The sequence below is a fragment of the Pinus tabuliformis genome, chromosome 8, assembly GCF_031772625.1.
Source record: "Pinus tabuliformis cultivar Carrire ecotype Pingquan chromosome 8, CPIR1, whole genome shotgun sequence".
In the NCBI taxonomy this organism is placed as follows: Eukaryota; Viridiplantae; Streptophyta; class Pinopsida; order Pinales; family Pinaceae; genus Pinus; species Pinus tabuliformis.
The window spans coordinates 23943902-23965026 of NC_142294.1; positions in this window are offsets into that span (position 1 = coordinate 23943902).

Genomic DNA, 21125 nt, shown 5'->3' on the forward strand with positions numbered 1-21125 from the left:
AAGTTTCTTGTTATTTTCTTGACAACCTATCACTATTTCTCCTATTGAACCAACTCCATATGTATCATTTCTGACGAGAAGACTATGTATTGTTGTATCTAGAGCCAGTCTACGTTTTTTGCAAATCTGTGCAATTGATTCAACTGTGTGATGACAGAAAAACTGCCTTCTTCTCTAATGCGTAGCAAAGCTGCAACTTTCTTCCACACGCACGGCCTATGGGTTATGGGCCTATGGAATTTGTTTTAATTTCTGTTGCACTTTTTGTAACAAGATCTCAAACCATCTCCACGCCATTAATAGATTACTAGCATTGAAAAATTCAGAGTATCACAACCATAGGATTTCAGACGAATTTAAACCTTAATCTTATTAAAAACACACACAAACAACGCATGATCCAGAGTACATAAAATACAAAAATTTCATTAATGTTTCGAGCTCAAACTACAACACGCTTCCATGAGCTAGATTGCTCTCTCGCTCTTGATGTTACATGGTGTCTACCCCCCTACAAATGCACAAAGACTATACTTTATAATGAATACAATACATTGAATGGATCATTTCAGATCCATTCTTTTCTCTCAGGATCTCGTAACAAATTCCTAAAATCACTCACAATCTCTTAAAATAGTAATTTCATTAATAAAAAATTAACAAATTCATGAGCAAATTTGGTTCTCATGCCACGCTGACGTTTTGGAAGGTTCACAAATTTTAGTTTTGACTTGCGGTGGTTTTTCTCCTGCATCACTGTGGTTTTCTCTTGTAACACTATGCAACATTTTACATCTCCTCGTTCATAAATTCCCTTGTTTCTTATCGCAAAATCTGTAATTTGAACATTGTTTCCAATAGTAAACATGTTTTCGAAATGCTCTATAAGATTGTTTCTCATGTTCACTGTGATAGTTAGTTGATCGTGGCTATCAACCAAATCAGCATGGAGCAACCACTTCTTTGCAGGAGAGTTAGGGCTTTTAGTTTGTGCTAGTCTATAAATAACCAAGATATAGCCTTCAAAACTCTTTGCATATGCTCCTAAGCATATTTCAATAATTGACGAGGATGTTGGTTCCATGGTTTTTTGTCTCTTTATATGCAAAGCTAAAACAATGTGCTTTAAAAAAAATTTCCATTGATTTAATGCAAATATGTCATTTGACTATACAAATATTCAGTGCAACACAAATCTAACCTTTTTGGATTCTCATCTTCCACCATTTCTTCTTCGAATGATTGTTTACTAGAGCTAGGTGTTTCTATGATATTGTTCCAAATGACTAGACCAATCACTGCTAGAAAATAAAAATGCAAGTGATTAAATCTGAAACTAGTGTATAAAGAACCTTTAAAACAATGTATGTTCTACAGTGATATATATATATATATATATATATATATATATATATATAGAGAGAGAGAGAGAGAGAGAGAGAGAGAGAGAGAGAGAGAGAGATATGCTATTTTTATAGTACTATTAGCCATTGTTGGTGGCTATGTAGTAAATGTGCATAAGTTACAATAAATAAATGTTTTATAGATTTCATTGACAAGTACACATAAAGTTGATTCCTGGAATGTTTTATTAAGAATCATTATGGCCACAAAAACATTTTTTTTTCCTTTTTCTTTTTTTTCAAACACAATTGGACAAGAAATAATGAAATATGAACTAGAAGCTAAAGCAAATAATATTATTCATTATATAGAACAAAATGTCACAAAGTGAAAACCAAAATGCATAAATTCCATGCTAACTATGACATAAAAAATTACAATTATGGAAGACAAACTGAACAAATTTATGTTGATGGTTCAAAGACTTACAGGAATTTGATATTTGCATTTTTTTTGTTGTTTTCTTATTTCTTGTTTTGCATAATTCCTTTGTTTTTCAATGTTTGCAAATCAAAGCATATGTCAAAGGTACACATTTTCAATTGTGACTAATATTGTGACATGTCAACAATGAAATTGTAGAACATGAACATTCCCAAAATGAATCAAGCCGACAACAAAGATATGGTAAGACAAATTGTATGATGATATGTCCAATAAGCATCAAAGACATGGAAAGAAACAGTATTAGCTGAAAGGTTTGTCCAAAAGTGGTCTAACATTGAGCTATAGTCAGTTTTTGTTTCTTTTGTATGAAAATTGAAGTCATTACTTTGCATAAATGAAATTAGTGTTATTTGTTGATGTTTATTTTCTAACATGTCCAAATTGAAATCTCTAACAAGCGCAATTTGGTAGTTGTTGCATGCATGCTCTAAAATAAACTTGATGAAATTAATTATTTCTTCAATGCTTGCATTTGGTGCAATGTATACATTTGCAACTATAATGGATTTTTTTTCAACATGGAATGTTGCAATTGTTGATTCAATTTGGCTTCTTGTATAAGTGAAATGATTTTCAACTACAATATTTTTTCTATAGTATGTGAGAATTCCATGTAAATGGTATAAATGCATGCAATGATATTTTCTTGACAAAAATGGATTTGATAGGGGTGAATTTGTTTTTGTTTCTTGGAAACAAAGAATTTCATCACTCATTAGATCATAGTCAAGAACTGTTGGGTTGTGTTATATTCTTTCCATGACTAGCCCACGTAGTTAATCAGGGGTTAGAGGGGGAGGGGTCATAGGGGGTTTGAGGTGTACCCGTAACCCCACTTTATGGGGTCCAAGCAGCGCCCCAGAAAATTTTGGTTTTGGACCCTATGTTAGGTTGGGCGGACCCACCTATGGTTTTGTGCATGATTTTCACACATGTTTTTTGGATGTGATGGTTTTCGGTCCATGGTATTGGACACGATGGTTTTCGGTCCATGGCATTGGATGCTTCGACATGTATAAATATGTATTATAACATTGAAAGGAACATAATGAAAAATCAAGCTGGTAGTCCTGGTTTTGGGATCTAGGGGAAAATCTCTGTGTATATGTGTTTTATGTGTTATGCTCTCGCATTGTTTATTTTCTGTATTTTAGAATTCGTATGGAGGTAATTTCTGTACAAGGTTAAAACCTACATTTGGAATCAGAGTTGTTTTGGCTTCAAGCGGACGCCTTTGTTGCTGAGGGGTTTTGCTTGGGCCTGTGGTAGACCCTATTCATTGGGAGATCTGCGAGATCAATTCTGGTGGTAAAAGAAGATGGTGAGCAGTGGAAAGATAGAGATCGATAAATTTAATTGTCAGAGTTTTGAGTTGTGGAAACTCAAGATGGAGGATATGTTGGTGGATAAAGAACAATGGATCGCGGTAGATCCGGGTACTAAACCAACGGGAGTGTTCGATGAAGAATGGAAGAAGTTGGATCGGAAGGCAAAAAGCACAATACGATTGTGTGTCTCAGATTCAGTATTGTTGAATGTATCAAGGGAAGCTACGGTGAAGGCTTGGTGGGACAAGTTAGGTACTTTGTACCAATCTAAGTCTTTAGTGAATAAACTGTTCTTGCGGAAAAGCTATATAACCTGAGGATGAAAGATGGAGACTCGATGATAGATCATCTGAACGCATTTAATACTGTGGTAAGTCAGTTAGCATCTGTTGATATTAAAATTTCAGATGAAGATAAGTGCATCAGTTTGTTGTGTTCTCTACCAGATTCCTGGGATAGTCTGGTTATTGAAATAGGTAGCAATGCAACTATCTTACAGTTTGATGAAACAGTCTTAGCCTTGCTGACGGAGGAGATGAGACGGAAAAATATGGAGAGCCAGAATGGTGATGCCTTGTTTGTACAAGGACGGTCCTAGAATAGAAACAAAAATAAGTCATCGAGTGGGAGATCTAAATCTCCAGGAAAACCTGTAAAGGTGGTGTACTGGAAATGAAAAATGGAAGGGCACTTCAAAAAGGACTGTAAATCTAAAGCTCTTGATAAAGGAAAGGGATCTGATGATGCTCCTTCTGCAAAGGTGAAAACCACTTCAGATGAAGGTGAGGATGTGTACTTGGCTTCTTCAAGTACACATGTAGATCATGAGGCATGGTTGATTGACTCAGGTGCATCCTTTCACTTCACTCCCCATAGAGAGTGGTTCTTTGAATATGAGAAATACGATGGTGGTGATGTATTCTTGGGGGATGATAGGAAGGCTAGAATCGTTGGTTGCGGAAAAGTAAAGTTGAAGTTGCAAGGTGGAAGGGTTAGAACACTTCCTAGTGTTCTGCATATTCCTGCATTGGCCAGAAATCTGATTTTTATAAGCAAGTTGGATGATGCAGGTGTAAAAATAGTGTTCAAGAAGGATACCTACAAGATGGTTCAGGGAGCACTGGTATTAATGCGGGGAGTTTGGATTGGAACTCTGTAAAAGCTGCAAGGTATCACGGTTGTTGATGGGTGCAACAGTTCTGTGGTTCCTTAAAGTGGAGCAGAAAAGCTAGTGGTCTTTGGAGAAAAGACCATGTTGTGGCATCAAAGGCTTGGACATATTGGAGAGAAGGGCCTTCGAATACTTCATGGTAAAGGTATGGTATAAGGTATGAGTAATAGCTCTCTGGATTTTGATTTCTGTGAAAATTGTGTATATGGGAAGAAGAATCGGGTGAGTTTCCCCTCTGGTAGTAAGAGGGTGAAACAAATATTAGAGCTTGTGCACAGTGATGTGTTTGGACCTGTGAAGGTTCCATCACTGGGGAATTCTGTGTACTATGTATCATTTATAGATGACTTCTCAAGGAATACATGGATATATTTCCTTAAGAAGAAATTTGAAGTCTTTGACAGGTTTAAAGAATTTAAGGCTCTCGTGGAAAATCAGACAGAGAAGAAGATAAAGATGTTGAGGATAGATAATGGTGGAGAGTTTTGCAGCAAGGAATTTGAATAATTCTGTAAGAAGTGTGGTATAGCATGATAGAAGACTACTCCATATACACCTCAGAAAAATGGAGTTGTAGAAAGAATGAACAAGACGTTGATGGAAAGGGCAAGAAGCATGCTCAGTGGTGCCGGGTTAGGACAGGAATTCTGGGCAAAGGCAGTGGATACTGCATGTTACCTGATCAATAGGTCCCCTTCATTAGAATTGGAGGTTAAGACTCCACAAGAGGTATGGACTGGTAAGAAACCCTCTCTTTCACATCTTAGGGTATTTGGATGTGATGCATATGTACATGTTGCAAAGGAGAAACGAACCAAGTTGGATAGTAAATCTGAAAAGTGCATCTTTATTGGGTATAAGGATGGTTTAAAGGGTTATACGATTTGGAAGCCAGTAATAAGGAAGGTTGTGTACAGCCAAGATGTGGTGTTTAGAGAGGTGAAAGATGTTATTAAACATGAAGTCCAACCAAAGGAACCTGAGAGGATAGAGTTTGAGCTAAAGGAGGAAGAATCAAACTCTACAGTAGAGGAGGAATCAGAAGATGAAGAGCCACAAACTCCAGGTGTGAGAAGATCAGTTCGAGAAATAAGGCAGCTAGAAAGGTATAGTCCATCTGCTTTCTGTTCAAATTTTTCTTTGTTTGTTAATGATGATGATCCCAAAACTGTGAAGGAAGCAGTGGATTCAGAGGATGGAGAACTCTGGAAAGAGGCCATGGTTGATGAAATGGCATCTTTGCACAAAAATGAGGCTTGGGATTTGGTGGAGTTTTCGGCTAGAAGGAAACCCATTGGCAGCAAATGGGTGTTCAAAAAGAAGACAAATGCAGAAGGAAAAGTGGAGAAATACAAAGCTCGGTTGATAGCAAAAGGTTATTCCCAGGTCCTGGGAATTGATTTTGGTGATATTTTTTCTCCTGTTGCTAAGGTAACTTCTATTAGATTACTTTTATCTGTTGCTGCTGCTTTTGATTTTGAGGTAGAACAGATGGATGTGAAGATAGCATTTCTTCACAGGGATCTAGAAGAAGAGATCTACATGAAGCAACCTGAAGGCTTTTCGGTGAAGGGTAAGAAAGAACTGGTATGCAAGTTAAAGAAGTCTATGTATGGGTTAAAATAGTCACCAAGGATGTGGTATCAAAAATTTGACACATTTATACGGGGACTTGGCTTCACCAGAAGCAAAGTAGATCACTGTGTGTATTTTAAATTAATTGGTGATCGTGTTATTTATCTGGTCTTGTATGTGGATGATATGTTGCTGGTTAGAAATGACAAAGAAATTATCCAGGATTTGAAGACCCAATTGTCCTCCAAATTCGACATGAAAGATCTTGGTGCTGCAAACTATATTTTGGGCATGGAAATTAAAAGAGATTGGGAAAAGAGGAAGCTTTGGTTAAACCAGAGGAAGTATGTCAAGACAATATTGCAGAGGTTTAATATGCAGGATAGTAAACTGGTGAAGGTTCCTATTCCTGTAGGTGTGAGGTTATCTGTTGAACAGTGTCCCAAGACACAAGAAGAGGAAGAGGACATGTCCCGTGTTCCATATGCAAGTGCAGTCGGTAGCCTGATGTATGCAATGGTCTGTACTAGACCAGACATTACACATGTAGTGGAATTATTGAGTAGGTTTATGTCAAAACCAGGGAAGGAGCATTGGACAGTAGTGAAGCGGGTTTTCAGGTATTTGTGTGGCACTAGTGATTATGGTTTGTGCTACCAAGGAAGACCAGGATTGGACAGAGTGTTGGATATTCATGGCTTTGTTGATGCTGACTAGGCTGGAGATCTGGAACAGAGAAGATCTACAAGTGGGTATGTGTTTAACCTATTTGGAGGTGCAGTCAGTTGGATGAGTAAGAAACAATCTGTAGTGGCACTATCAACTACAGAGGCAGAATACATGGCAGCCACTCATGCAAGCAAGGAAGCAGTTTGGTTGCAGAGATTTTGTTCAAATATGGGGTTAGTACAGGGAGCTATAAGGATAGACTGTGACAACCAAAGTGCAATTTCCTTGGCAAAGAACCTTGCATATCATTCAAAGACAAAACACATTGATGTTCAATATCACTTTGTGAGGGATATGATAGAAGAAAAAAAGTTGTTGCTGTTAAAGGTGGACACTTTAAAGAATACAGCAAATGCATTGACAAAATCTGTGAGCTCTGAGAAGTTCTCTTAGTGTAGAGAGACAATGGGCATTTCAGGGTTGGAAAAATGACTAAGCTCTCTTGTGGCCCCTTGTGGAAAGAAAACAACAAGTGGGAGAATGTTGGGTTGTGTTATATTCTTTCCACGACTAGCCCACGTAGTTAACTGGGGGTTAGAGGTGGGTGGGGGGGGGGGGGGGGTGTCACAGGGGGTTTGAGGTGTACCGTAACCCCACTTTATGGGGTCTGGGGCAGCACCCCAGAAAATTTTGGTTTTGGACCCTATGTTAGGTTGGGCGGACCCACCTATGGTTTTGTGCATGATTTTCACACATGTTTTTTGGACGTGATGGTTTTCAGTCCATGGTATTGGACGTGATGGTTTTCGGTCCATGGTATTGGATGCTTCAGCATGTATAAATATGTATTATAACATTGAAAGAAACATAATGAAAAATCAAGCTGGTAGTCCTGGTTTTGGGATCCAAGAGAAATCTCTGTGTATATGTGTTTTATTTGTTATGCTCTCACATTGTTTATTTTCCATGTTTTAGAATTCGTATGCAGGTAATTTCTGTATGGGGTTAAAACCTACAAGAACGATATCTTCAAAATTCAAGGAGAAACTACGAGTGTTCAATGAACATATTGTCAAACCGTCATTTGTTTTGCTTTGATATATGCTATATTCAAGTTTATAAAAGGCATTTTGTCTCAGTCTATTTACCTCAATAGCATCTTTGTCATTGAGGGAAAAGTTGATATTTCCAATTTGTTTAACAAATACAAGGATTTAATATCTTTGACATGAGAAAGTGCAGTATAGATGATTCCATGTTTCCTAACTCCTTTTGGGTCAAAACCCAATTTGTCCATTTTCAACCCTTGTGATCGATGTATATTTCGTGCACATGCTAGTTGAACAGGAAATTGTTCTCTTGTAAAACTAAATTTGTTGTTTGATTCATTATTCCTACAAAATCTAGTAATAAGTGTCCAGGTAGACATTATTCCATCTTTACACAAATGTGCCATTTTTTTTCCTTTGAATATTTACAATGACTGGATTAGCGAATTCAATCCAAATTGAGCCATTTTCAAATGTCATGGATGCTCTAAGAATTCCTTCAAAACCATTTGACCAAGCCATCCTGAATATTTTAATTTCCACCAATTAGTTCAATACACATATTTCCTTTGAGCGCAATGGAAGATGGCAAATGCATTTTGATGTGTTTATTGTCATTTATATTTGTTGATGAAATTTTTCTATCATAAGCATTTAATATGATTGCTTCTTTGTTGATGAGAGAAAACATGATTTCGTTATGTTCATGTACGTTCTTGTTTAAATAGAAGAGGTATGGAAAAGTTGGATCATTTCGTGTCGATCTATAAAAATGTTTGTTCAATAATGCAAGATCATCATCAGTATGTGAACATGTCTTAATTTTGTTTAAGATGGACACAAATTCTTTATTGTCTTATCGCATTACTTGTTTTAGTTCATAAGTTTTCACATTTTCTTTCCAAAATTTGTAACACTAGTTCCTTTAAGACATGATTGTTCAAATATCCAACAATCACGTATAGGTTGTGCTTGACATAGGTCACCACAAACTATTATGTCAAGGTTCCCAAATGGAGAAGTTGGAGTATGCATAATTTCGCAAAGTTACTTGTCAATGTTATATAGCAATCTAGAGCCAATTAATGAAGCCTCATCTATCAGCAGAAAATTAAGTTGTTCATATTCTTTTCTCAATACATCAAGTGTGTTAGAAGCCAATGGAACCATGTGACATGATGAAAGTGGCAAATGCAAAAGTTTAATGGACTATGATACCATGTGCAATATATGTAGCTTTGCCGGTAAATGAAAGTATTAGACCCTTTTTTTCAAGGGGTCTCTTTGTAAGTCTTTGTTATAAAGATGTACTAGTGTATGGTAAAGTGATTGTGCAGTGAATGTATTTCCTATACCTACACCTCCAGTGATAAACAAATAGAAGCACTTACCATGATTTTTTTTTCCATAGAACTATTTGTTTGATTATTGATTGTTTCTCTTGATTTAATTGTATCATAATTTCATGGTATGCCAATGGGTCCAAAACAAAGAGATGCTTAATGAATTCATTTTCTTTTGTATATTTAGTTTGAGTGTTTTTTAATTGCATTTTCTCCTGCAAGTCTTGTTGAATGTCATATTTTTCATTAGAACAAGCCCTATTGTTAGTTTCTAATGACAAGTGAAGCATAAACATTATATCACTTTGTGATGCAATTGTAGTAGAAGCAGTTTCAATATCACCCCATGGTGTGATTAAACAAGAAAATTGCTTTACAGTGACATCAAAAATGTGTTTATGCAAAAAGTATGCTTCAGCCCATGTCTCTTCATTTTGTTTTTCTTTAATGTGTATTCAGACTCTCTGTATGGGATGTATAACATTAATTTTTCTCTATAATGGTTTTCTGTGTCCATGTGTTCATTTTATCGAATGAATCTTATGACACATGGCCATTTATTATGTTGTTTTCATGATTGAATAAGAGGAAACGTATTCTGACAAGCAAACTTGTTTAAGGGAAATGGGTCATGCAACATATTTATCAATGGTTGTCATGAAAACAATATATTCAAAATTATTAGGTTCTTGTTCTAACAAAATAGGTCTTTTTAGAACATATGTTTGTTTTTCAGCTGGAGCATTATTAATGAAGAAAAAAAATTCTAGAAGTTGAATACAAAGGCAATGCCAGAGCAATGTGGATTGCTTGGCGACTTGACATTTGTGGAATATTTAACATTGTGTTTCCAAGTTGGTGAATAGTCTCAATTTTTTTGTCTCCACAAGATATGCAATTTTCTCAAATTTGTTTGAATGCATTGTCATGAAATGATCCATTTTTTCATATAAGAGCTACAATATGTTGCTGCAGCATAGGCATCTAAAATAAATTGAGCATCTTTGTTTGCTTGCCACAACGAATGGATTTTTTTGCAAATGCATTTATCCACACATCATAAGGATTTATTTTTAGTAGTACAATTGGTCGAGTAATACAAAATCGTAAGAGCATGATGTATTCTTGTTTTGTAATTCCAAGGTCAGCTAAAAAACGTGTCAAATTTTATGTAATTTGGATAGGATTTGTCCTGTAGAAGAAATAAAAGTTTCTTTTGCATTACTTGGATATCATTATTTTCACTGCACAAAGGGTGTAATATACAAGTTTCATCAATTGGTGTGATAGGGAAACCAAATCTACAAGTAGATTTTTTATGTTTTTTGCAAGTTTTTATGTGGTGATGAGTTTGAAATTGAATCATTTGATTCGACAAAATTGTTGAATCACAAGTCAAATATTGATCAATGAAACCTATGACATCGACATCAGGGGATTGTTTATATATTGGTGCATCTTGAATCCAAAGTAATCCATGGTCATGCTTTGTTCCTCTACTTTGGAATTTTGTATTAAAAAGGTAGTCTTGCACTTGACCAAATAATTCATTGTTTTTTGTTATCAAGGAATGCAACAATAAGATTCTATGCCTATAATATCGACCACAGATGATTGGTTGATGTTTGATCAATGTGTCAATGCATTCATCATCAAAAAAATTTATTATTTGTTATGGAGTCAGTGCTTTGTATTTTTAGTTCATTTATCAATGGTTCCCAAAGATGCTCAACACTAGTGAATGTGACAAAGAACATTGGTGGGATAAGTTGTCGTATCATTGCAAATATATATTTTTGTAAATGTTCAAAATAGCCAGGACATATGTGAATTCTTCTTAAATATTGATATACAATTGGTGATTTTAATCATTTCTGAAGATTGCTTTTATTTTTGACATCTTTAGCAACTAGGTTTTGTCCTTTCAATTCTCCTTTGCGAATAGAAATCCAAGCTGAGTTAGAAACTTGGTTTATCAAAATACAGATTGCTTTAAAAATTTGTTTGTAATATGTGTTGAAAAGTCACCAGACATGTGCAATAGTTCCCATTGTGCAATTTTTTTTATACAAAAAGCGATTGATAACATCAATAGGGTGACTTGATCCAAAGAACAGTGTCATGAAGTTCAGTTCTTTAGAGAATTTGTCTTGAAAAATGCCTAGGGGATGAAACCCTTCAAAATTTACAATTTGTATTATTCTTGTAACAAGATCATGGATAAGGTGGGCTTATGAATAACCATGTACAAGTGTTTTAGTTTCTCACTCTAGATCATTATCTACATTTTGTGAGTCTAGTTCCTTCATTTTTAGACTATCGTTCTGATGATTTTGCCTACTTTGATCAAAATATTTTTTCCATTCATAGTTTGTTACTATTTTTTTTTCTCTTGTATAGAGATGTGTTTCACAAGTCATGTAATGCAGACATAACTTTTTTGGGCCAAATATTTCCAGACAAATAAGCATTCTTGTATTCCAATTTTCTTTTTAGCATAATTCCCACCATCATATTGTCATCAATATCTCTAGGTAATGTTTTTTGAATTCTATCTAGACTGGAAGGAACATTTATGATTGTTCATGTTAATCCAATTTGTTATCTTTTCTAACCAAGTTGTCTTTTGCATAAAGATATTGCATGTAACAACACCAACATTTGATTATATCCTAATAAACCATATAACATGGAAATTCTTTGGGCTCCTAAAACTTTCTGAAGTAATTGATCCATCTTAGGTAATGGATAATTGTCCTTCAGGGAAGATTTATTCAAATTCCTAAAATCCACACATAATCTAATTTCACCATTCTTTTTTCTCACTGGAACTAGATTGGCTACCCAATCTGAATATATTAATGGAAGTATTATTTTAGCATCCAGTAGCTTCTTTAGTTATTTTTCAATAACAGGAAGAAGGACAGGATTTATTCTCCTCAATTTTTGTTTGAAAGGTTTTGCTTCAGGTTTTTATGGAATTTTGTGTTCAATAAGAGATGTATCATATGTTTTTTAATTCATTAAAAGATTGCGCAAAAAACATCTTTGTAGGGTTTAAGGAGGGCTAAATATTTGTCTTTAGCTTCCATTGATAGAGATGCAAATTTTTTTACATTTTTTATCTCTTCAGAAATTCCAATGTTATAAATTTGAATGTATTCCTCATGTGAATCAGATAGTAGATTTTTGGGGACATCATTATGATCAAAGAGCTTCTCAAGGGCAATTAACCCTTTGGGAGTAAAATTTTTAGATAATTGGATAATGTTATTATGAAAAATTTTAGAATCCAATTGTGGTGTTTGATTTTCGTTGTCAATTTCAAGATTATCAAGTTGTTCTTCTTCAACTTGCATATTTGAAAATTCATCAATGACTTGCAAAAAGGATTTTAGTTTCTCATCATCATCAAAGATTTGTCAGTGCTTAAGATTGTCAGGAATAGATGGTCTATACTTGACTTGAATTTGATACTGGACAAGCATTTTATCATGGATTTTAAAGGAACTTGCAAAGACAGCCAAGGAATCTGCATGCATGTTTTGAACTCTAGGAATATCAGTAATATTAAATGCTGAAAAGAAATTTTTAATTTAATCCCTAATATCATTCCTATAAGATCTTAATCTCGGGTGCTTAGTTTGACACTCATTCCTAACTTGTTTGAAAATAAGCTCAGAATCACTGTAGACACTTAGGTTCTACACCCATAAGGCTTCTTGCTAGCTCCAATCCTAGCATAAAAGCTTCATACTCTGCTACATTATTGGTTACATCAAATTCAAGTTTGTATGATTAGGTAATGTTTTCTTTATATGGTGAAATTAATACAATTCCAACTCCTGCTCCTTCCTTTGAGAAAGAACCATCAAATTACAATTTCCAAATATCAGTTTCAATGGTTTTAGGTTGATCAACAATATCTTCAATAGTAAGTTGAGTATTTTGTGAATTATTTATTGATAGTTCAAAACACCCAAAGTCTTGGTCAACAACATAAATAGGATGATTCCTAGCTTGATTAGATCTACAAATAGTGTTTACAAATCTAACTTCTCTATATAGCCTAAGATGCTCACCGCCATAAACTGGAATAGTGGCATAAGACATAACCATTTGTAGGTTTCTTCCTAGTTTAGCACAACAATATCTTGATAACAGCATGCCAAATTTTGGAGGAATGTTAGTGACTATTATGTCTAAAACCACACTTTTGACAGGGATCTTAGTTAAGGTAACCACCAAATCTTTAATGATTCCAAGACAAGGAAATTTCTTGGAGTCAAAAGTGTAAAGATGATGGTAAGTTCTATTGACTTATAATTTTAGTTGGTCCATGATCACTTTAGGCATTAGATTATGGGAAGCCCAAAAATATAACATACAGTTATATAACAGGAAATCATGAATTTTCAAAGTCACATAAAATGGTGGTACATTCTCATCTATCATGTCAGAGCTAGGACCAAAAACTACTGAGGGTTTTTTGTCCTGTAGACTTATAATATCCCCTTCAGCATCCACACTAGATGACTGAATCCATTTTGAAAATTGGTTCTTATACCCTGGGTTATTTGACAGTTTAGCTAGGGGAATTGGTATTTTAACCCTTTCCATTTCTCTTTCAACATTGAAGGTTGTCAAAACAGTTTTATCAATTTGGCTTGTTTCACTTGTTTGATTCAATGTTTGAATGATAGTCGTTTTGGTTTCAAGATATTTTATCTAAGGTTCATTTAGGGTGGGACTTTTCGAAGGTCTATCAGGCCCTGGCCTAGGTCTTAGATCATATCTTCTATTTAATTCTTCAATTAGGAATTCAGAGAAGGCCTAATATTTAGAAATTTGATTGTCTTCTTAATTTTGGGAAGACTTATTTGAAGGGTGAGAAACAATAGCATTATGTACAGATGAAGAATCAAAATTATTTATATCTTCAGAAATTACAAGACCAATATCATCTGGTTGTTGGTCGCCAATCATCAGAGGAGGTTGGATCTGTTGATCAGTGTTAGGTCTCTGTAAAATTTGAGTTTGAGGGGCTCTTCTAAACTAATCTTGTGATCTAACTGCAGTTTGTTATATCATTCTAGGCTGAGTTTCAATCTTAGAAATCCTTTTAGATAGGTTTCTAAGTAATGATGTTATCTCATCTATTTTCTAATCATCATTTTTTATTTTTGAGGAAGATCCTTCCTCCTTAGCTTTCATTTTTCTTTTAGCCGTTTCAGCCTTGGCTTTGAGTTTAAATGAAGCTAATTTGTTAGCCTCCACTTATATAGTGTTGGTTTGCATATCCTGAAGGGTAGGAGATGTCCTTTCCCTTAGTATGACTACAAAGTCATCATCAAAGGCTTTGGAAAACCTAACCTTTGTTGCCATAACCGAAGGTTTACAATCAGGAGGCATTTTGTGGTAAATTTTATTAAATCATTTAATGCCACTGGTTCTCCATGGTTCCTTTTAATCTCTTCAAACTCAATAAGATAGTAAACTGGATCCTTTTTGACACCCCACTAATTTTTTAATATAACAGTTAATTCATTACAGGACTGAATTGAATCAGCTCTGAGTTGCCTAAACCATATCCTAACATTTCCCTCTAAAGACTAAAAAAATAAATGCATATATACATCCCCATGCTCTATATTCATATTATCTGCAAAATCTAAAAATGCAACTAGATGATCTTCTACAGATAAACCAGTTTCACCATTAAACTTGGGTAGGTGTTTCAAATACCGATAAGGAAAGTTGTTGAGCTGGTTGGGAAGATGCAGGGAAGCATATCTAGCTTGAATTATAGGTTGAAAGGCCATATCTAAAGATGAAGAAGAAGATGATTCAGTAGAAGAGGTAGGAGATGATGCAGTGGAGGATGAAGAGGAAGGTGGTGAAGCAGTGGGTGAATATGGAGGTGTAAAAGTGGGAGAAAGAGAATGGGAAAGAGGAGGATCCTTAAAAGTTTTCAAAGGAGTTTTAATTATTAACTTCTGAACCTTTGTTTCAACATGATCTTTACTTTCAAACAGTGGGTTTGAAAATACAGAGAAGGTTTCTTCACTATGGGCAGAAGTGGATGGGAATGTATAATGATTTCAGGATATAAAGATAATTCATGTAATAGAACCAACATTTGCACCAATTTAAACTACAACTAATCCACCTGCCATGGAAATTGCATTTAAAATGCTTATTGTTTTTCTTCAACTTTGTTTTATTTGCATGCTCCAATTTGTGATTATCGGTCTCCTCTTCTATAAGATGTTGCAACGATTTTTATAATTACACAGCTGCACATTCCATGACTCGGAATTATTCACAATTGCATAACACTGTTTTTTTAACAGATTCCATCTAAACTAGTAGAAATCACCTAAAGTCAATATATCATCAAGTCAAATAATGACTTAATAGTGTAAACAATATCACTCTTTAAAGGCTTTTTAGTATCAACTACAATAAATTATACCAGGAAAAACAAATCATACCAGATGTCAATTGACCAAAAAGACAAATCTAAGTATGTAAAAATATTTGAAAAAACTTATAATTGTCTTTAAGTGTTTAGACATTAAATGTTATTAATTACCACAATTGCAAATAACAAAGGTTGTAAGGTTCTTTAATTCCTTCTAGTTCACATTTGTCTTTTATTGCTTTTCACTTGTTTTGAAAAAAGAATGCACATAATTGCTACATAAAAACATTAATATTATTCCATAATTCAAAATTAAAAAAAAAAAAAATTAGCTTGCCACCTAGACATAAATAACGTGTAATTTAACCCCAAATTAATGGACAAGAATAAAGTTCATTTAAAGTTTCTGAAAAATCTGTCAAGTTTTGGATATTGCCTCATCTAGATAAAAGTATCTAGCACTTTAAAATTTAGAGAAAATTCAAACTTGCACAAATGTCTACAACATCTTAATCATTAGGATCCCATATTTATAAAATAAAAAGCACATGCAGAATCAATTATTTCTTAGCTAATATAGCAATCACTTTATCGAATCCTAAAAATATATATTTCAAAGGCCCATTATAAATATTATGAAGGCAATAAACTAGTGCATGATCTATTTACATAAAATACCTAGATAGAATAATTTATACTAGTGATTTGTATCTATGATTCTATATTTTTATTGCTTAAATCAATTACATTTTTTTTCCGATAATATCTGTTCATTGAATATCAAGCAATGCATCATGATTTACAAAAACCACTAATAAAAACAATAAAATGTTTCTAACTATACACCATTAAATAATAATAAGAATAAGTAACTAAAAAAAGGTATTAATAGTGCAATGATATATATATATATATATATATGTGTGTGTGTGTGTGTGTGTGTGTGTGTGTGTGTGTGTGTGTATATAGATATATAAAAGATGATTGTAATTTTCATGTTTATTTATGTATTTTTTTTCTTAAACTCAATATAAATGAGACAACATCACAATGACATCCAAGAATACTAGTTGAATAAGCAATATTAATATCCACACAATTTAAACTAAGAAAATATACATTGACTTAATATAATAATTTAACACTCTATATATTTATATATAAAAACAATGCATCCTCTATAATTTGATAATAAAGCATTTTAGCATTAGGTAAACCATTTAAAGAATATAGCATTATTCAAATTTTAATATACTTATTTTTTATATGTAAATGTTCATATATATATATATATATTATCACAGCTACATAAAATAATTCATTTCTTTAGGTCTAATAGACCAAAGTTTGGTCTCAGTGGACATTAACCACCATCATCATCATCATATATAATTTTAAATTTAATTAATTATTTAATATTTCAAATAATTAATTTACAAAATATATGAATAAAATTAAATTAAAATTGAAATAAAATTTAAATTCGCATTCACATCACTTTAAACTAAGTCTCTTTCACTCTTATAAAGTTTAGTCAAAATAATTAAAACACTCATTGAAACTTTAATTCATTTTGCAATCATCCACAATTTTAAGTAAAATCAACAAAACTTAACAATTTAATCGCTTCGTACAATTTAAAATTATTAGGACAAAAATAAACAACATGGGGAGGAAACAAAGTAAAAAATATCTTCATATAAAATGTATTATAAATCAAAAGTTAAATATACTGCAAAAATGTATTTTAAATATAAATTGAAGAGTTTAATTATTTTATTATATTTTTAATTATTTTGGTTGTATATATATCTATATATATATATATATATATATATATATATATATATATAGATATATATATATATATATATATATATATATATATATATATATATAAAAGAGTGTATTGTCTAAAATTGTAATTTAAATAAATAATTTTCAAATTAAAAAAAAACAAAACAAAACAAAACAAAAGTGATTGCTTGCCTATCTATATTTAAAAAAAAAAAAACATTTTTTTTTCGCTAAATGTCAAGGATTGAATGTATAATAACAACTAATTTTAATAGATATTTAAATTTTAATTTATAACATATCAACTAATGATAGACTTGAGCATAGCCCTCATTTAAGTAGTTTATAAAAAATAATAATAATAATAGCGGTGAACCTGGATTCTAGAAAACAAAACGCAAAAATTATATTTTCAATCTATATTGAATAAAAAATTACATTACAAGCCAAATATGTATGAAGAAAAATAAAACATGGACGAGGGAATAAGTTACAATCTCCATGTAATAAATGACATCTTTACTCTCAAATATCAACACAAATGATAAAAACCATGAAACAAGATAATTTGACCATTGTTGCTTATTTCCTAGTAAAACAATAGAGTACTCTAATCTCACCTAATATCAGCATTAATGTATATGTGAATATTTTGATTAAAATAATATTTAAATATAATGTATATCGCAACCTTCGATGAATTTGCCAAAGTCCGCATCAGCTCGCGTGAAGTATTGTAGCTGAAGCCGAATTGGTCGGGGAGTGTAAGTAGTCGAGAGTGTCTAGAGAGACCATTCAAACGACAAGGCCGACCTCTGACTTGCTTTCAATAAGGGCCACAAAAGAAATATGTGTGTATAGTTGTGGGTGTTTACAAGGAGACAAATTAGTCGAGGAGTGTCATAGTACCGTTCAAAAGACAAGGCCGACCTCATAGTCAGCCCAACCTCCGACTTGCTTCTAGCAGGGCCCACAAAGAAATATATATGTATAGTTGGCTTCTTTATAATTTATAATTTTGTTTTTTCATATAACATATTATTTAATAAATTTAATTTAAAATATTTTATTTATTTATCAATAAAAAATAAATTGAATAAATTATTTTTATAAGATAAATTTTTTTAAAGCAATTTTAAAGATTATCATTCTTTCTAACTAAAAGGTTAAGATAACAAATCCAAAAACTACATACAAATTTAAACAAAATACTATTAAAATATTTAAAAGATATGAACCCATTATCTCTCTTTTAAAGAAAAAAATAATGTGAATGTAGTTATTTTCTTTTCTTTTTCAAATACTAATGATACAAATTAGTCAATAATAAATAATATATATTATTATAAATACTATTTGATTTCCTATTTATAATTATTAAAAATTAAAATTAAAATTAACATTTTTTTCGCTAAATGTCACACAGTGAAGGTATAATAACAACTAATTTTACTAGATATTTAACTTTTAATTTATAACATATCAACTGATGATAGACCTAATCATAGACCTCATTTAAGTCGTTTCTAAAAAATAATAATAATAATAGCAATGAACCTAGATTCTAGGAAACAAAACACAAAAATTATATTTTCAATTTATATTGAATAAAAAAGTACATTACAAGCCAAATATGTATGAGAAGAGAAATAAAACATGGATGAGGGAATAAGTTACAATTTGCAGGTAATAAATGGCATCATTACTCTCAAATCTCAACACAAATAATAAAAACCATGAAGCAAGATAATTTGATCATTATTTCTCATTTCCTTCTATGAGGGTCCACAAAAGAAATATATGTGTATAGTTGGCGTGTTTACAATTTATTATTTTATTTTTCATATAACATATTATTTAATAAATTTAATTTTAAATACTTCATTTTTTTTATCAATAAAAAAAATAAATTGAATCAATTATTTTTATAAGATAAATTTATTTAAAGCAAATTTACATAAAGATTATTTTTCTTTCTATCTAAAGTTTAAGATAACAAATAAAAAAACTAAGTACAAATTAAAACAAATTACAATTAAAATGTTTAAAATATATGAACATGTTATCCCTCCTTTAAAGAAAAATAATAATGTGAATATGGTTGGTAAAATACAAAAGTCGAAAATAACTAACTTAAACGCCAATTGCAACTTCAAGATCGCTTGAATGTCATCCTTTTCCAAGATGGATTTGAGGTCAACCTTTTCCATATGGTTCTTCTCCACACACACACAAATTGCCTGACCAGGAAGTTGGCCCTGACCTCAACTACAGGTTTTGTTCGAGTCGAACGAAACCCAAAAAACTGACATGGAGAGGGATGTGCTTATTCTTAATTTGATTTTTTTTAAACGTACTCTTACAACCATGGCTCAAGCATGTTCGTTTATGTATAAAATTGAGGAAGAATGTACATTAGAAAATCCCACCATTGGAAACTCAGAATACTGGTAGCATTGGTCTCGAAAGTTGTCCAATATCGTTGAAGGTTGAATTTTTTCGTTAATTCTTTTATGTTTTTGCTTTCCTAGTCGGGAATTATGTGAGATTATAATTTTCAATCATTAAAACTATAATGTTTATTCTAATAAATTTAGTGTTTTGAAAAACAAATTAGTAGCAGCAGTGTGTCCTATGACAGTGGAGTGAATGTAAAAGCCATGAGAAAACTCGCATACGCAGGATCAAACTCTGAACTACAAATTTAACGATCTAACAAGGGTTATTTATTTATTTTTTCATATATTTATTGCTCAAGGGTCTTGTGGAAATGGAAAGATCGGCCAACTTCCAACACCACAAATTTTAGAAACTTAAAATGTTGCATCTATGCGTTAGGCACAACTGAGGTTGGCATTTGCTAGCTAGATATTTATGCCAATAGAACTCTGACTCCCTAAATATTTTGAAAGATCATGATATGAAGTCATGGTCGATACCTTGCTCACGGGTCTTGTGGAAACGAAAACATGCGCCAACTTTCAACATCGCAAATTTTAGAAAGTTAATAATTAACACATCCTTGTGTCTATGCATCGCGCACGATTGAGCTCAGATTTATCTTCTTCCACAGCTAGATGTGTTGGCATTATGATTCAAGTGTTGTCCTTGATGGCAACTCACTCAGAGGTTGGTACAGGTGCTCAGAGACTGGTACAGGTGATGACAACTTAACTAATGGACAGATCTCAGTACAGCAGGACAAGAAAGAGATATACGCAGGTTCAGCAAGGCGAATCAGCGTATACACACAGGTTGGCTTCAGCAAAAGCGCGTGTATGTGGAAACGTACCTTTGGTCCATGGCGGTTAGTCCTTGGAAGTTGTGCCTATGGTTTCGGACCATTGTGTCTCGACGGGCGTGTCGATCCCTAGTATTGAAGTTGATGGTATTGTGTTACTATGGTTTTGGCTCTTGGCATTGAGCAAGGCCTAAGGCTATATAAGGAAAAGATCACTAGGCCAAAGTGTGCAAGAGTGAGAGAGTGTATGAGTGATGAAGATCTGAGGAAGTGTGTGATCCAAGTGCTGGTTATGGGTTGGTGATCTGAACCAAGGTTTCACCCATGTGGAGGATGATGAATGATGGAACAAGATCTCAAGGCTTGGAATGATTATCTTCATATGGTTTGACTGTGGATAGATCAGATCTACTGACGCATGTTTATTATGATCTGGGTATGTTTTGATGTCTGATATAGCTGCAGAGCTATAAGTTAGAATTTGCAGATCTGTACGCGGGTTGGCTTTGGTAAAAGAGCGTATACACGCAGGTTGGGTTCATCCAAGTAGCGTATACAATGTGAAGTATGATATTTGAAGATGGAGTTGGATCTGGTTGTTGTTATGTTGTCTGGTTGTTGTTGACAGGGTTACAGTGATTCAGAATTGGGTGTTTCAGTGATTGATGATGCAGGTT